The sequence below is a fragment of the Mercenaria mercenaria genome, chromosome 18 (genome assembly GCF_021730395.1).
Source record: "Mercenaria mercenaria strain notata chromosome 18, MADL_Memer_1, whole genome shotgun sequence".
NCBI lineage: Eukaryota > Metazoa > Mollusca > Bivalvia > Venerida > Veneridae > Mercenaria > Mercenaria mercenaria.
This window is the reverse complement of record NC_069378.1, coordinates 58,411,200-58,427,020: the sequence shown is the minus strand read 5'-3', so window position 1 is coordinate 58,427,020 and position 15,821 is coordinate 58,411,200. Positions and strand designations below refer to the sequence as shown.

Genomic DNA, 15,821 nt, shown 5'->3' with positions numbered 1-15,821 from the left:
ATTCAATAAATAAATACCAAGACAAATGTCCATCAGGGACAGTCTCGTTTAATGACTGCAGCCCCCTTTATAACTATATTTGTCAAATGTATATATATTGCAGTCGGTTGCGTTGTACGTTCAAGGCATTATTGTATACTTTTCTTTGTCAAGAATTCATGTTCAGTACATGGTAATCCTTGTGAAGGTGTTGCTAATGAAAGTGCACAACTTTATTGGTTCGCAAATATTTGCTTAGCGAAAATAAAACAATTGTTTAATCTATAACAAATAATGTTGGATGAATCAAGTGAACCCCCCTACATGGTTTCCTTATTTATTTAAACGTACTAAACAGAAATAGCACAGTTCAAAGAACGCAGCCTTCCCAGGAATAAAATTCCTACAGCAGTGTATTTATGGATGTGTAAATGATTGACATTCACAACAAAGTAAAACAATTCAACAACAAAACAAAACAACTGAAGGACCTCTGCGGGCACCGCAAAGGAACGATCAGTTGCAAAGGCACAATGATTACCATAATTACCAATCTTCTCTCTTAATCATCCATCATAACGTCCCAAACCATAACCCACATAATGGGAACAAGTGGGATCACTTAATTAGACAAATAGATGGAACCACATTCACATGTATTCAATACGTTTGCACAAGGCAGTTCAACACCATAAATGGCTGAAGAAACACAGTCCCTGAGAGCATTTAACCCTTACCCTGCTTAAATTTCTATAATGTACTTGTCCATCTTCCAATTTGGACAGTACCATTAACTGTTGAAAGAGGTGCATACCAAAAAGATAATGACTAAATGGCGAACCGTGCAGATCATTTTCAGACTGCACGGATATGCAGGCTGATCATGGTCTGCACTGGTCACAAAGGCAAAATCAATCGTGTCCAGCATGATAATGGTTAAGAACCGCTTATCACAGAGTATTTCACCTGTTTGGTCAAATGAATTCAAACTGCAAAAAGACAGACCAATCCGCGTGCCTCAAAATGGTCGGATCATAACCTCTTACTATCCTGCCATGTGCAGAGATATAGAATATTATACGGGTGTCTTTTTATATTGACTTTATTAAACGAGTTGAATAAAATAATAAAATGCGAGGCTCTGCCGAGCATTTTATCAGTTTTATTCAACTCGTTTAATAAATTCAATGTGGAAAGTCACAGCTTTTCCAGCCGAAACATAAAAAATTCTACTTTCTTTAACTATTATAAATAAGTTAATTTGACCAACGTCTCTGATACTTTAAACGACGTCGACGTCAAATGTTTATTACGCTAATGTATTATCAAATTTATGTAATGGCTTTATTTCACTCCCGCGACGTCAAACATGTGATAAATTATCATTTAAAAGCGAATACTGATTATCTCGAAGTAAAATGCTGGATTCTTTGGAGATGGAGATACTGAGTTTCAGCTGTATTTTATGGCTGGTTGGCTTTAATTTTGAGCCTTTAGATTTGAATTGCAGTTTAGAACGTACGAGTGAGCGTTTCATTTATAATTAAGACCGGTCTTTAAGCAAAATGTGAAGGACCTGTTAGGAGACATTTCAAAGGAGTGCAGTGTTGGTTCCACTGCTGTCCGGATTTAAATCAATGACATCTAGAACAGAGGTGGTATGGGGTGCGCTTTAGTTGACTCTGACATTGCTGTAGCATGGTTTTCTTTATAACAATGCCTACAGAGATGAAATAAAGCTTAAAAATGAAATGAATAAATGTTTCAATAAACCTTTTTACATGGGGAGTTGAAATAAAAAGTGCATTGCTCATCCAAGGTTATCAGAAAATCTGAGATATGAAATGATATATTACAACCCATAAAATTTCTTTCATATTTCAAAAACCGCTTGGTTTGCATAGCGTTATCCTTCCGTGCGGTTATGTCAGGCAGGGAAGCAATTTAACCTAATTATATTATACACGGTTAGTTAAACACTTAACAAATTAAAATCAAACAGCAACGTCTTCAATTAATGGGTCATACACTTTGTGTAAACCTGAGAAAATCTTTGAACCAATTCATACTGGTGATATGAGATCTGAATGACAAGATCTCAAGAGGTTAACTGATAGCACACCATTTAGTGTATATGAATAGGCCGATACAAGCGTTAACGCTTTAATGCCTTTGTTTTGCCGTAAAACCCAAAGCAGTTTAATCAGATTATAGACTGATATACATATACTTGGGTGCACTGGATGGGCAAGGTTTTTGTTACAGTAAAGACATTATCATTTTATAATGTCAAACAGGACCGTTAGTAAATGATAAATGCCATAAAATAAATTGAGCCAAATGATCTCTACTTCTGTTTGAATGAATAAATAACTAACAAGGTTTTTTTCCCGCAAATTTAAAGACGAATATTACAACGCAGATGAAATTTTATGGCCAAATATGTATTTTCCACATGAAATTTCCTATTCAAGTTTTTGGATAAATATGTCGAACAAAAATAAAAACCTTAACATTTCTTCTATATTCATGTATGTGCCAGCTTAAATTACATGAAAGTTTTCTTTAAGTCGAAATCGCCAATTTACAATTTACTCCAACCAGCAAAAATTCCCAAAGGAAAATCTCTCATCAAAATTGGTATATGAAATGATAAATTAAACTCCTGGAGATTTTTTAAAGACTTTGCGTGTATGTATCTATGTATTTAGTCCATACTAGTTATTTAAGATAATTGTGAAACAAGTTCTACAACTTATATTAATCATTCGCACACCTCATTCCTGACAGTATCCATTGTCACTAGGGTATGAGGGAAGAGGAACCCATTTTAACGCTGCTGGTCATCGAGCAAAGAGCTATGGGTAACATTTTACGTCCTTGGTATGATACATTTTAGGACGAGACCCAAGACTTCCTGCACTTTAAGTGGGCGTTCTACTACTAGGCTAACGAGGTTGTACATGGCTATTCTGAAATCTCTCGTCAAGGTTTTTGCACACGTCTTTTTTCGTTTTTCGTAGGTAATGTCACAAAGATGGTTACATTGGTCGAGTAACAGATTTGTTTAAACTTTAACATTTACTCATTTACACTTATTTATGTTCACTTCACGCTTATTACTTAACATATCTTAGTTGGAGTGTTTATAAAATTTGATTTTCTATCCTGCCTGCCAAATCAACAAAGAGTTAATTTAGCCTTTAGTATTAATTTGATAAACATACACTTTGCCAAGGGAATGATATTGATATAAGACCTATTTCTTATAATATTTGTTAAAGATTTGCATTAACAGCTATATATTTAACTGATTTCATTAGAAATGTTAGTATGAAAAAATATCATTACCTACCTTCGCCTTTTTTGGTTGTGCAGCCAAGATAGATTGGAAATAGATGAATTCAGAAGCTGGACATACTTTTTGAACTTGTATTTTGATTCATATTTTTGAAAAATCCTATATCTATCAAATTCAAAACTAGAAATTGTATTGAAATAAAAAAATGTTTAGCCTTTCAGATGTATTAAAATTAAGGGAAAGTAATTACAAAATTTCATAAAAATCTATACACATGTAAAAGGGATCTAACACTGTACAATGGGTTTTTTTTTTGTTCTGAAAGAATATACGAAATGTGAAAAATGTCGTCAAATTTTGCTTAAATGGGATTGATTACCTGAAACCCGATCATACTAATGGTTAACAAGCATATAGTCTATTTTTACTCAAAACCGCTGTATACAGTTCCAAAAGTTAAAAAGTTCTTATTACCTTCATATGAGCTCTTCAGAATGAAGACACAATAGGTGAAACATGAATAAAGGCTACACTATTGTTCTCGTGTGTTACAAAATATTGAGAATATATTTAGATTTTGCTCTTACATTAATAAAGGTACATGATGTTCCATGATGTCCTGTTTAATAAGCCAATTTAAAGAAACCGTCAAAAGTCATAATTTTGTTTTGAAAGTCATTATCTGACATTAACTCGCGAAAATACGTGACAAATCATTCAAATAACATATTTCTAGTCTTCATTTTGTAAATCCATATGCAACGTTATAAAAGTAAAGAAAAGCCAGTATTCGTTTTATTTTACAGCAATATTTCCTAACATCCTACCCTGTCATTATAACGTCTCTAAACAAAATCTATAACTCGCAAATGAGCCCCACTTTGATAAAATATAACGAAACTACATGTTCTAGAAATAGACTGAAGTAATGTTTTTGGAATCACGGAGTCCATTCAATGCATATGTATAATGGGATTCCGATGAAGAGGCATGAAGGGTGTTGGGCATTCCAAACGAGTCTGCGATTTTCATTTTGCTCAGTTGTGTTATACGCTCCCAAATGATCTTCTTGTTGATCATATGGGTATTGCAAAACCACAAACGTTATTTACGTAACAGAAACAAGGATAAATATCACACAGGGAATGTCACGTTCCAAAAACGCAGCCTTCCCAAAACGAAACCCACAGCACGAAAATATGCACACTTCTAACACACACATATACAAAGCAAACATACGAGGACAAAACGAACAAATAAAGGAATACAGCTGGGTACCGCCTTGAAACGGTCAGTGGCAAAAACACCACTGGGTTTATGGTGCGTCATCGAAACATGTTGAAAATTACCGGGATCACCCGATCTTTCCTCAGTTCCTGTGAAATCCTTAAAAATTAAATAAAATCTGAAAAATTAAAGGATTTGTTCATCTTTCTTTTTATTTTAGTTTGTCAGACACTTATTTACAAGGCTTAGCTTTATATTACATCCTAATATAGTATTTACTCACATAATCTAATGATTGTTCAAATGCACAGGGGATTTGTACAGTGAATTGAGTGACGTCTGATTTGTAATATGGATGGAGTTTGATTAATAGGCATAATTCAGTTAGTAAATTACAAAGAAAAGTGGTACATAAGATCTAAGTTCTAAATTTCTGCTTAACATTCCACACTGTCTGTCTCAAAACAAAACTAAATTAAAACAGTAACTGACTACGAGTTTTACTTCAGCAACCGAATTTACAAAAATAAACAATCCCTGACGAAAAATATTTCGACCACAACAATTCATTTGTTCACCGTAAGGAGTACTAATACTATGTAATCAAGTTTTGTAAGTCGAAATATTTTAAGAGACAAGAAATTTTATCAGTTAGATAGGCATTCAAACAGTCTTTTTTATTCCTTACGTCATTGATGCCAAAGCAAGTTTTACGACTTTTAGGGAGATAGAACACTTGCTCTTATATAACAATTAAAGTTGTTTTTTTTTTTCAATGGGAAAACTTCGATCATTAGCGGGCGAAACCGGCTTATAACCAATAAGAAATCATACATATCCATATTTTTGAAAGTCTGGGGATCATTAGGCTACTTAAACAATTATCATCACACAAACATTGAAAGGAATTTTCTGTTGCAAAAACCACCTTTTTGAAATTTAAACTTTTGTCAAAAAAAAATTTTTTTTTTCTTGAAAATTTCATGAAAAACCTGATATTATTTCAATGCATTTCAAAATCAATTTGTTGATGAACTGTACGTAACGAATTATTTATAAAATATATAAAACATATGAAAATAAATTCTTTGGAAAAAAAAGGATATTTTTCACTCTTGCAATGGAATGAAATATTTCCGATTTTGCATATCTTTAAATGAGAAAATACAAATAATTTTGAACAGAGATTTGGATTTAAAGGTTATTTTGAGTAAGAAAACTAGAAATTGTACTGAAAGTTAGATATATAAGTAATCGGCACAAGATGGTGTGTTTCAAGACCAAACCCAAAGATTTCCTATTAAAACATTATTGCGTTTTATCATGCTTATTTATGACTTAGTCTTTTCATGTGAACTAGCAGAACAGAAAGTGCGTAGTTCAAAAAGCACGTTTTCAGTAGCTTTAGTTTGTATGCTTTACAATGATGCTGAGAGTAATTTACCAGACACGTGAATTACAACCACCATGCCAAAACCAAAGGGAAAACAAAGTTGTTCAATTAATTAAATGTCTAAATATTATTTTAGAAGCCCTTAACTTATGGCTTTTAACCGGTGTACCTAAACAGAATGTTACTGTCTTATACACGTAATACGACCATGAAAACATTCTTACCGATTTAAAATAAATAACAGACACCAAATGAAAAAGGTAACTACTGGTGGCAGCTATGATTAATGAAAACGGCGGAACAAATATTTTAACTGCTGTCTCGATTTTGTATAAGAGTACATTTCTTTATTAGTCTGCAGCTTCCTGCAGGTCTTCCTAAAATACACTCAAAAAATAGATCTCTGATTGCAGCGGCATTATCGATTATCTTTGTTTAAATACTGGTTTGTATTATCTTTAAAAGAATCATAATAGTTTTGACATCGTGATGTTTATGACTATAGATACAGTATATACTGTTTACAGTCTGTACTCTAAAATCCTACTATTTGATAGATTTTATACTGTTCATACTTTACAGTTCATACTATTTGATAGATTTTATACTGTTCATGCTATGCAGTTCATACTATTTGGTAGATTTTATACTTTTCCTACTTTCCAGTTCATACTATCTGGTAGATTTTATACTGTTCATACTTTACAGTTCATACTATTTGATAGATTTTATACTGTTCATACTACGCAGTTCATACTATTTGGTAGATTGTATACCATTCAAACATTACAGTTCATACTATTTGGTAGATTTTATACCATTCAAACATTACAATTCATACTATTTGGTAGATTTTATACTGTTCATACTTTACAGTTCATACTATTTGATAGATTTTATACTGTTCATACTACGCAGTTCATACTATTTGGTAGATTGTATACCATTCAAACATTACAGTTCATACTATTTGGTAGATTTTATACCGTTCAAACATTACAGTTCATACTATTTGGTAGATTTTATACAATTCATACCATACCTTTCATATCATTTTATACAGTTCATATAATTTAGAAGATTATGGTTCACCATAACAATAATTATTTCGTTGTTTATATTTTCTCTTACCAGCGCTTCTATTTAAGCTGTTTGTTTTACAACTTTTGAAATAAAGATAATTACGTACACTGAATTTTCACATTTTTTTCTTAAATAACCAGACAGTCACATGACATCAGTAGCATAACCTTAACACTGGATCAACTATTTATTGGCGGGAAAGACAACGGAACCAATTGAGTGGAAAATTCGCAACTCTTTTATACACATTTAATTGATTATTAACGATTCTTACCATCTGTAGCACGGTACAAGTTATTCCATTAAACAACAAACACCTGTTCTTCATTTAGAAGCCTCAACTGAAGTTATAATGTTTTGTTATGGCTCATCGAAAATACCGTATCGCACCACCACTCGTTTATGATCCCCCAAAGGTTCGATTCATGTCGTAATGTTTTATGAATACAAATGGACCGTTCACTGTCTGTCTACTTCAAATAAATAACTTTACCACATGTCTTAACAGACAGGGGATATTTTTTGATATTTTATTTCATTTCTTGAAAGGTACACTGGGTGATAAAATGTTACTTTGGATGTAAATTAAGGCTCACAGCACATGAACTAATATTTGGAGAATGGCCCATTTTGATGCCAGACTCACACACAGAGTTATAAGATGACTTTACCAACTGGTATTTTTAGCAGATTTTAAAATTAAACAATTCAACGGTTAACGCGGGCATGATTGGTAATGGAGGGAATGGTTGTACATATGTACCTAAAAGCAAAAGAATCGAAGCACTGGGAGAGGAATATAATATTGTAAAGATGCAAAAGGTTCTTACACATACCTAAAGAAATAAAAAAAACCTACTCAACATAATTTCTGCCAATGTTTACAGAAACACATCCCTGACTATCAACGTTTAGCTTTTACCCTTTAGCCTGCTGGTGGCACGTGAACCTCCCTTTGCGACCTGTGTAGAGCAAGATCAGAATGTACTGTTCGCTATTCAGTCAGTAAATTTTCAGTGAACATTCCTTCGAATAATAAAGGGTACTGTCCAAACTGAATGATAGATTAGTCCATTTTAGAAATTTAGCAGGGTAAAGGTTAACACACACTAGGATTGCAAAGAAGAGTTTGTACTTTAGGTTCTAGTTTCAAACGTCCTGAATAAAACTACGAAATCAATTTTAAGCTTTCTGTAATGTTATTGTAACTTCGAGAAAAAAATACGATACTATCGCCTCTAAATTATTGTTCTCTCGAAAGCTATGACCGAAAAATATCTCCCCGTACCGGGAATCAATGTTGTTTTATTTTCTTAATCATAGGGTCCATTCAATCTTTATGTATAATAGAATTCCGCTGGTGCTGGGTGCTTAAACAGTGTGGTATATACCTTTGCCTCTCTAGAACACACTCAAAAAACCAAATCTGCCATTAATTTGGGAGTTTGGTCTTCGATTAGGTCTGTAATGAAATACCATTCAGACAGCTAGAACTACCTGGACTAAATTATCCGAAAACATAAGAACGCGTATTCTCACATTTTGTAGTATGTAAACATTCTTTATTTATGAAATTTAAAAGAAAATTACCACTGTTACTGTTCTGCATTATTTCAGAGCCACTGAAATTGTGGAATTATCACTTTGTTACCTAGCTGGATCGATACTAATTTTTTCTCAAGGTTTTGGTCACCCCTTACTTCTAAGGCTGAATGTTGCAAATATGTCTGATCCTTTTGCATTATTGAGTCAATTTAATATTTCTTATAACAGAGGTCCGCTTTAGCCGTTTCTTGGGCGCGTTAGTGGTGTGGCACATTTCATTTCCTCTCGTGTACAAATTCATTCAAGGCTAGTCAGTTATTAATTTGTACTCTTGCTTTTTGTGCTTCTTCAGGATATACTTATAGATCTGTTGACTAATTTCATAAATTTCTAATAGAAGTTCGATTAAACATATGTTTACATATCGATATGTAAACAAATAGACACAGCATTACATAGACATTTTATTGCGATGCTATCTGACAATGTTATAGTATATACGTAATTGAGATATGTGTAATCAATGTAGGATTAAACTTTCTCATTTTGCTTGACTGTACTCTTTTATATCATGTAATCAACGTATTTATTTCTGGCTTTCAGGCAATCAAAGAACTTGAAGACAGCATCGAAGAAAGCATCGAAAATATTTTCACCCCGGACATTGTGCTAAATGTCAACAGAAGAATAGTACGCCCTGCTTATGCTGTCCTAATGGAGAATAAGACGGAAACGCTATCAGCTGTTCCTTTTTCAAAATATCGACAGCGATTTGTTTTATGTAATTAATTTCTTTAAATTATAAGCGTTTATATGTTAAATGCTAAAATATATGAAAAATGTATTTCTTTGTTGTAATAGTTTTTTAAGGGAGTGTACACGGATTTTTTATGGTTTTTACAACAAATAGAAACGTACATCAAACATCGAAAACCACAACGCGAAATGAGCCGCGTCATGAGAAAACCAACATAGTGGCTTTGCGACCAGCATGGATCCAGACCAGCCTGTGCATCCGCGCAGTCTGGTCAGGATCCATGCTGTTCGCTTTCAAAGCCTATTGCAGTTAGAGAAACTGTCATCAATTTCACTGCCTGACTTCCGCTTTAGAATTTCTTACAGTCAGGACGAGAGTAATGACACATAGTGGCACAGAACTTCTCAAAGACTTTATATTTATAGGTTATTAGATTTGTATCGGGAAATATGCACAAGTTCTGCAGCGGAAATATTGCGCGACTTTAGGAGCACAATATTATTCCGCAAAAGAACGAGTGCATATTTATTTCTCGATGCAAATCTAATACTCTTTTTATTACATACAAAAACTACACTTACAATTATTATATAAGTGATATAATTTGTTCTTCAGCCTGTGTAAAATTGAAAATATTGTCGTTAAACTTTTAAACGCGACGGAATGCAGGAAACTGACGTCACAAATGACGTCACGCACCTGATATGAAATTTGAACGTCAATATGGAATAATATTGACGTTTCAGGTTCCACTGTAACTTAACGGAATGTTTTATTGAGTATGTAATAATTATAATTACATGTATTTACAAATGAAGCATTTCTATACTTTCGGAAATAAATGTATTGATGGTTAGTAATAAGCAATGTGTCACAAGTAACTCACTACCTTCTAGAATGGAACAGAACAGAACGAAAACTACAATTTATTTACAAAGACACAAATTACAAAAATCGAGGATTTTGTAAATAAGATATGGACAATATTGTACACAGGTAAATATTACGGATGACATCAAACCTATTGTTTTATCAAACTGAATAAGAAATGTTACCTGATTTGAATGTGTTAAATTGATTGAATAAATACCTAACTACCGTTGTGGTATCATAACCCCGTCCAACTACCTTGAACGAAACCAACTTGCTCTGATACAATAGGTAGATTTGATGATATTCGAGATGACTTTATTTGCGTTCATATTCGCGAATAATGCCACTCGCGAATTCTTAACATAACATCGCTTTTAAGACTTCAAACTATAAAACCGTTTAATTAAGCGTAAACGAAAATTCCCAATCTCTAAAACCTTACAATGGGCATTACATAACTGTTGAGTATGACCTCTCACTTTGCTTAAATAATTAAATTAAACACGGTCACAAGATCTGTGATAAATTATCATATTGACTGATGGGCTGGGCCTAAAGTACATATTGACCACACAGAAAACTGTCACGTGCGAAATCGCTTAGGTACGAATAAATGTGACGTCATACGTAAACAACAATGGTTTGACATCAATACAATGCGACGTCGTACACAATTTACTACGAAAAATTACAAAAGGCTGCATATATTTGTATTTAGTTTTTTATACTTATAAGTAGGCTGGATTTAGTATTAAAACATGTGTTGCCTTTTATGTTCGGTCGATATGTAGATTTATCGACCTGATAAAAGTGATATCGCTTTTATCAGGTCTATAAATCCACATATCAGCCTCACTAAAAGGCAATAATTGTATAGTCTCATGAGCACGCGCCCAGTTTACCTCCAGCAGCTCGTTTTAAAACAGAAAGATTCATTTCGAATTTGTTGGTAACTTTCAGGAACACTCCAATCAATGAGTCTGCTATTAATTTTGCTTTGTTGTTAATTACACTTTCAAAACATCTGTTAGGTTTCACCGGTACATACTCGGTCATACGGAGACATAACATATTTTATTGGTGAAGGAAGGAAGACCCTACATATCAATCCGATCCTTACTGCAAGCAAGGATGGTCACCTGGATACAGCCGTCGACCTTCTACAAGCCAGTCAACAGAAGGAGCCGATATCGTATATTTATGTGTTACAGTATGCATCACCATTTAGTCACAAAAATTTTAACAGCTGATCTTTATGTCTCATCAAACAAGCCAAAATAGAATAATAACATCTTCTTGAATCTACTCGAAACTTAAAACACTTACAAATAAATGATTAGTCGACAAGAGTAAATCATTTACATAATGTAAACTGTAACCCTGGAATATGTTCGCAGACACATTGTTTATTTCCTGCCACTTATAAAAGATGTAAAACATTCAGACTGTTTTATGAAAATTACAATAAACATCATGAAGGATGATAATAATCATTGTCAAAACAATTCTTAACAGAGCGGATGTGCTTCTCAGAAATATTAATTTTATGAACCCGTAATGACACGCGGCAGTATCCGTGTGATTACGTAATGACACTCGGTAATATCTGTGTGATTACGTAATGACACGCGGTAATATCCGTGTGATTACGTAATGACACTCGGTAATATCCGTGTGATTACATAATGACACGCGGCAATATACGTGTGATTACGTAATGACACGCGGCAATATCCTTCGCGATTACGTAATGACACGCGGCAATATCCGGGCGATTACGTAATGACACTCGGCAATATCCGGGCGATTACGTATTTTTGTTAGGAAATTCAGCTTTCTTCGGACGTAAAGTAGTTCACCGCGCACAAAACTTTCCGTAAAATGCCGAAATGCATTCGTAAGATACGTAATTTGCCGAATGTCATTACGGGTCCACTACCTTAACGATTTTACCATTCAAAATGACCCTGTAATAGATACAGTGTGTGTCGTATTGGCCAAATGTCACAGGTTCTGGTCACAACAGCCGATTCAGAAGGCATTAATTTGCTTTACTGTGAACTAAAATTCGTTCGTGGGCATGAAATTCCCTGGGTTTTCCCCCAAACGGCTGTTTCGGAATATGCATTTATGGATTTCATTTTCGAAGTTAAAATGTATGAGAATTTCACTTGTTTGTTGGGATAAAATTTCTAGATTGACTTAACCACTTTATCAACGAAAATTATTTCCGAGCGACTCCCCTATGTATAGTATAACCAAGCGCTGGATAACAAGAAAATGTTATAAATAATAGAAATCTGTCGAGTAGGTTTGGCATGTAGATAAAATTATGTAAGGGCATAAAACGTTATAAGGTCTATGTACTGTAATTGTATAGTAAATCTGTTTTATTATACAAAAAAATATAATGTCTATCATATCAGGTTGTGTATTTTGAATGAACGGGTTGTTTCACTCCAGCTGGCTGATTAGTAATCGGAGAAATATAACTGTCTGTTTCTAATACACCATGAACAGGTTATAACATTACTAGTCAGTTTGTTACTCTTTTACAGTCAGAAATCTACACATTTACCAACTCATTCAGAGATCACTTAAAATTCCATTTCAGTTGAGGTCATTAATTACTCCAGTTTATATTTACATAGTCTTAAACTTTGTAAAGAAAATCCCTTGAAATATGCCGATGAGTATTTAAAGATCGTTTATAAGATATATAAAAGTTTCTTATTTTTAGACATTTTCGAGTGTTGTTGATAAGGAAAATATATTAAAATCCCCCGTCAATACAACAAAATGCGCAGTTTCCCTCAATTCTAAAGGTTTCTTTCCTTGCGGCAATGCTATGATGATTCTCAAGTACCTATTTTCTCACAGACTCTCTGATTGGGAGATTGTTCCTATACACCCATTGAAAATTTCAGTATAGACTATCTAATACAAGTGGTTTGTTGATAATAATGTGATTTAACTCTTCATTATTGTCTGCTCTTATCTGTTTCAACGTGTCATTTAGTTTAGTTATTGCTTTTTTACATGCGCTGGGACTGTTTTAGAATGCATTTTTTGTTGTTGAACATTTTTTTAATAAAGAGTACATTTTTGTAATCAGGGCAACACAGTGCTGACAGCTGATACAGGTTTCCGGATAAGTATTTATGAGAAAAGTGATGTTCTGCTTGACAACCTTGCTTTTTTTTGTGCGCATGCGTACAACCACTTTCCTACGACAAGCTCATTCAGACTGCATTCTCGCATGAAATATTCGGCACTCTTGCGCAGATCAAAGACAAATATAACCGGCTGCTATCGCAAGTGTGTGTCTACTAATTCTTATAATATAAAAGTAACAAATTCAGTCAGACCACTTGTTATGATTGTGATTGAATCATTTGAAGGTATTTCTAACCAATAAATAAATAGCACTTGCAATTAATAATACAATATCACATTTTCGCACTTAACATTATATGCCGGTTTCCATATAGAGTTATCATTTAGTAACCAAAGACTTTTCTGCCAAATTACTGTAATTTTATAAGTAGGAAGGTTTTTCCGAACAACAGTTATTCATATGCCATACGCAAATGTGTCAGAAACAAATGAAGTAGCGAATAAAAACAACAGAACAAAACAACAAGGTACATATTTAGTAAGAAAAGTCACTTTCCACAAAACTCAGAATCCTTCAGCAGTGCATGTATAGAAAACAAAAAGAAAAAAGGATGAATATCCAACAGGAAAAGCCACCTTCCAAAAACGCAGCCTCCCCAAAGAGCAACCCAAAACACGCGGGCTTGAAACAGACAAGCACACGTAGACACACACATGCACAGACAAAGCCAAAAAAAAGGATAAATATCCAACACACACTAGGGCAAAACGAACGAGTAAAGGGACAAAGTGGGGCACCGAGCCACGGTGATAGACATGCAAGCATAATACATAGGCTATGAAGAACATTATAGGTAACGTTAACGAAAAATCGTTTACAGGAAAACTGTGGTACAATGTACACAGTCTTTTGGACAAGACAGAGGACAAATATGAAATCATTTTTAAATCGGCTTTAAGAACTGCCATGAGTCATGGAGTCTCACCACATGTCCTGTCAGTTACAACCAGACAGGAAGTATAAATCCACCGCAATCTAATCACATAAAATTTATCCAAATTAACCTAGTAATATCTTCGACAATTTCGAGAAACACAATAACAGTCATCAAGAAGGTAACAAATAAAATCTTAAACAAATGAGTATATAAGAAGTATTGAACCAATCAAGAAAAATAACCATAATTATGCTGTTTGATTAAGCCTGTCCGCGAGAAGAGAAAAAGTGCAACAACCCTCAAACACCCAAGCACCTGCTCAAGAAAAACTATACTGGACAGAAACATCGGACTGAATCCATGATCCCAGATAATCAGAAATAGTGAAATAGAAGACATAAAACACACAATACTTTACGAAAGTGCAACAGGTTGTAAAATTTAAGCAACGCCAACGACCAGTCCCAAGGAAATGAAGACAGTCGGTGACTAGATCGGTCAATTATTAACCTAAATTATGAATATTATGCTTAATTTAGTAGTAAGGTTCCTTCTAATATATAATTAAAGAAGTAAATTGTTATTCTCTGATAAGACAACATGATTTTAGTAACGGTATGTATGTCCACGACACTTAAAATGAATGTTGGTAACTTTCAGGAACACTCCAATCAATGAGTCTGCTGTTAATATTGCTTTGTTGTAAATTACAGTTTGAAAACATCTTTGGTCATTATACCAAGAGTATAACGAAGAAGATCAAAACGTTTTGAACGTGGGACATATTTTTACCGACGAAGGTATAGCAGAAAAGCGTTACTTAGGATTTTTACCAATACCCAACGAATGAATAGCTTCACAAAAATAGAGACACTACGTTTTCATAAATCACGAATCTGTACTTATGCAAGCATGATTCGCAAATAAACATTTATGGAATTATGTGAAATTTTTCGATAAAAACCTAAACCAGGTGTTTGTTGGATATTGGCGAAATTCATACGTGGATTTGCCAAATGGATGTTGGAACATCCTTGAAATAGAACTTGTAAATAGAATTTAATTAACACAGGTTAACAACAATTGATGCGGCACGTTTTCTTCAAATGCGCAAGAACGTATTAACAGAACGGAAAAAAATTCATATACGCCTCAACATTTTAATGATACTGACAGTAAACATATATACTATATTATGAATGACCTTATGTGATGCTTTAAGTGATACTTTAAACTCTAAATTACTATGCGACATAGACAGACACAGGCTTGGAAAATTGTCGCTTTCTGTTACGTCCTTCCAACACTAAGACAAAAAGAGACAAACTTTTCATCCTTTTGTTAAATAAAGATTTATCAGCCATTATACTAAATAATCAGAAAAGCATGAGATCTACTAAGTGCAAAATTGTAAAAAAAGTAACAAAGCAATGATCTTTAAGTGAACGAGAAAAAATACTTTCCAATATCATATCTGAATCAGGCTTTACCTTCTATAACAGGCTCAATTATATTGACTCTGATATTATTTTCTGGGTTGCGTTCCATACTTCCAAAATATCTCATTGCAGATTTTATTTGCAAGGATTTTTCCTTAAAATTTATTTT

At 33.7% G+C, this 15,821-nt stretch overlaps 1 protein-coding gene and 1 long non-coding RNA gene across 3 annotated transcripts in view; one reads left to right on the top strand and one right to left on the bottom strand.

Moving 5' to 3' along the window:
• LOC123537828 (uncharacterized) overlaps window positions 1-10,384 on the top strand; it is a 43,948-nt gene extending 33,564 nt beyond the window's left edge. The window contains exon 3 of the long non-coding RNA XR_006683644.2: window positions 9,132-10,384. This is a non-coding gene — a long non-coding RNA (uncharacterized LOC123537828). The remainder of the gene's footprint in view (window positions 1-9,131) is intronic.
• The window catches only part of LOC123537827 (protein Wnt-6-like), a 61,873-nt gene that overhangs the window by 44,725 nt on the left and 1,327 nt on the right, over window positions 1-15,821 (bottom strand). The gene's annotated exons all lie outside the window — the stretch shown is intronic.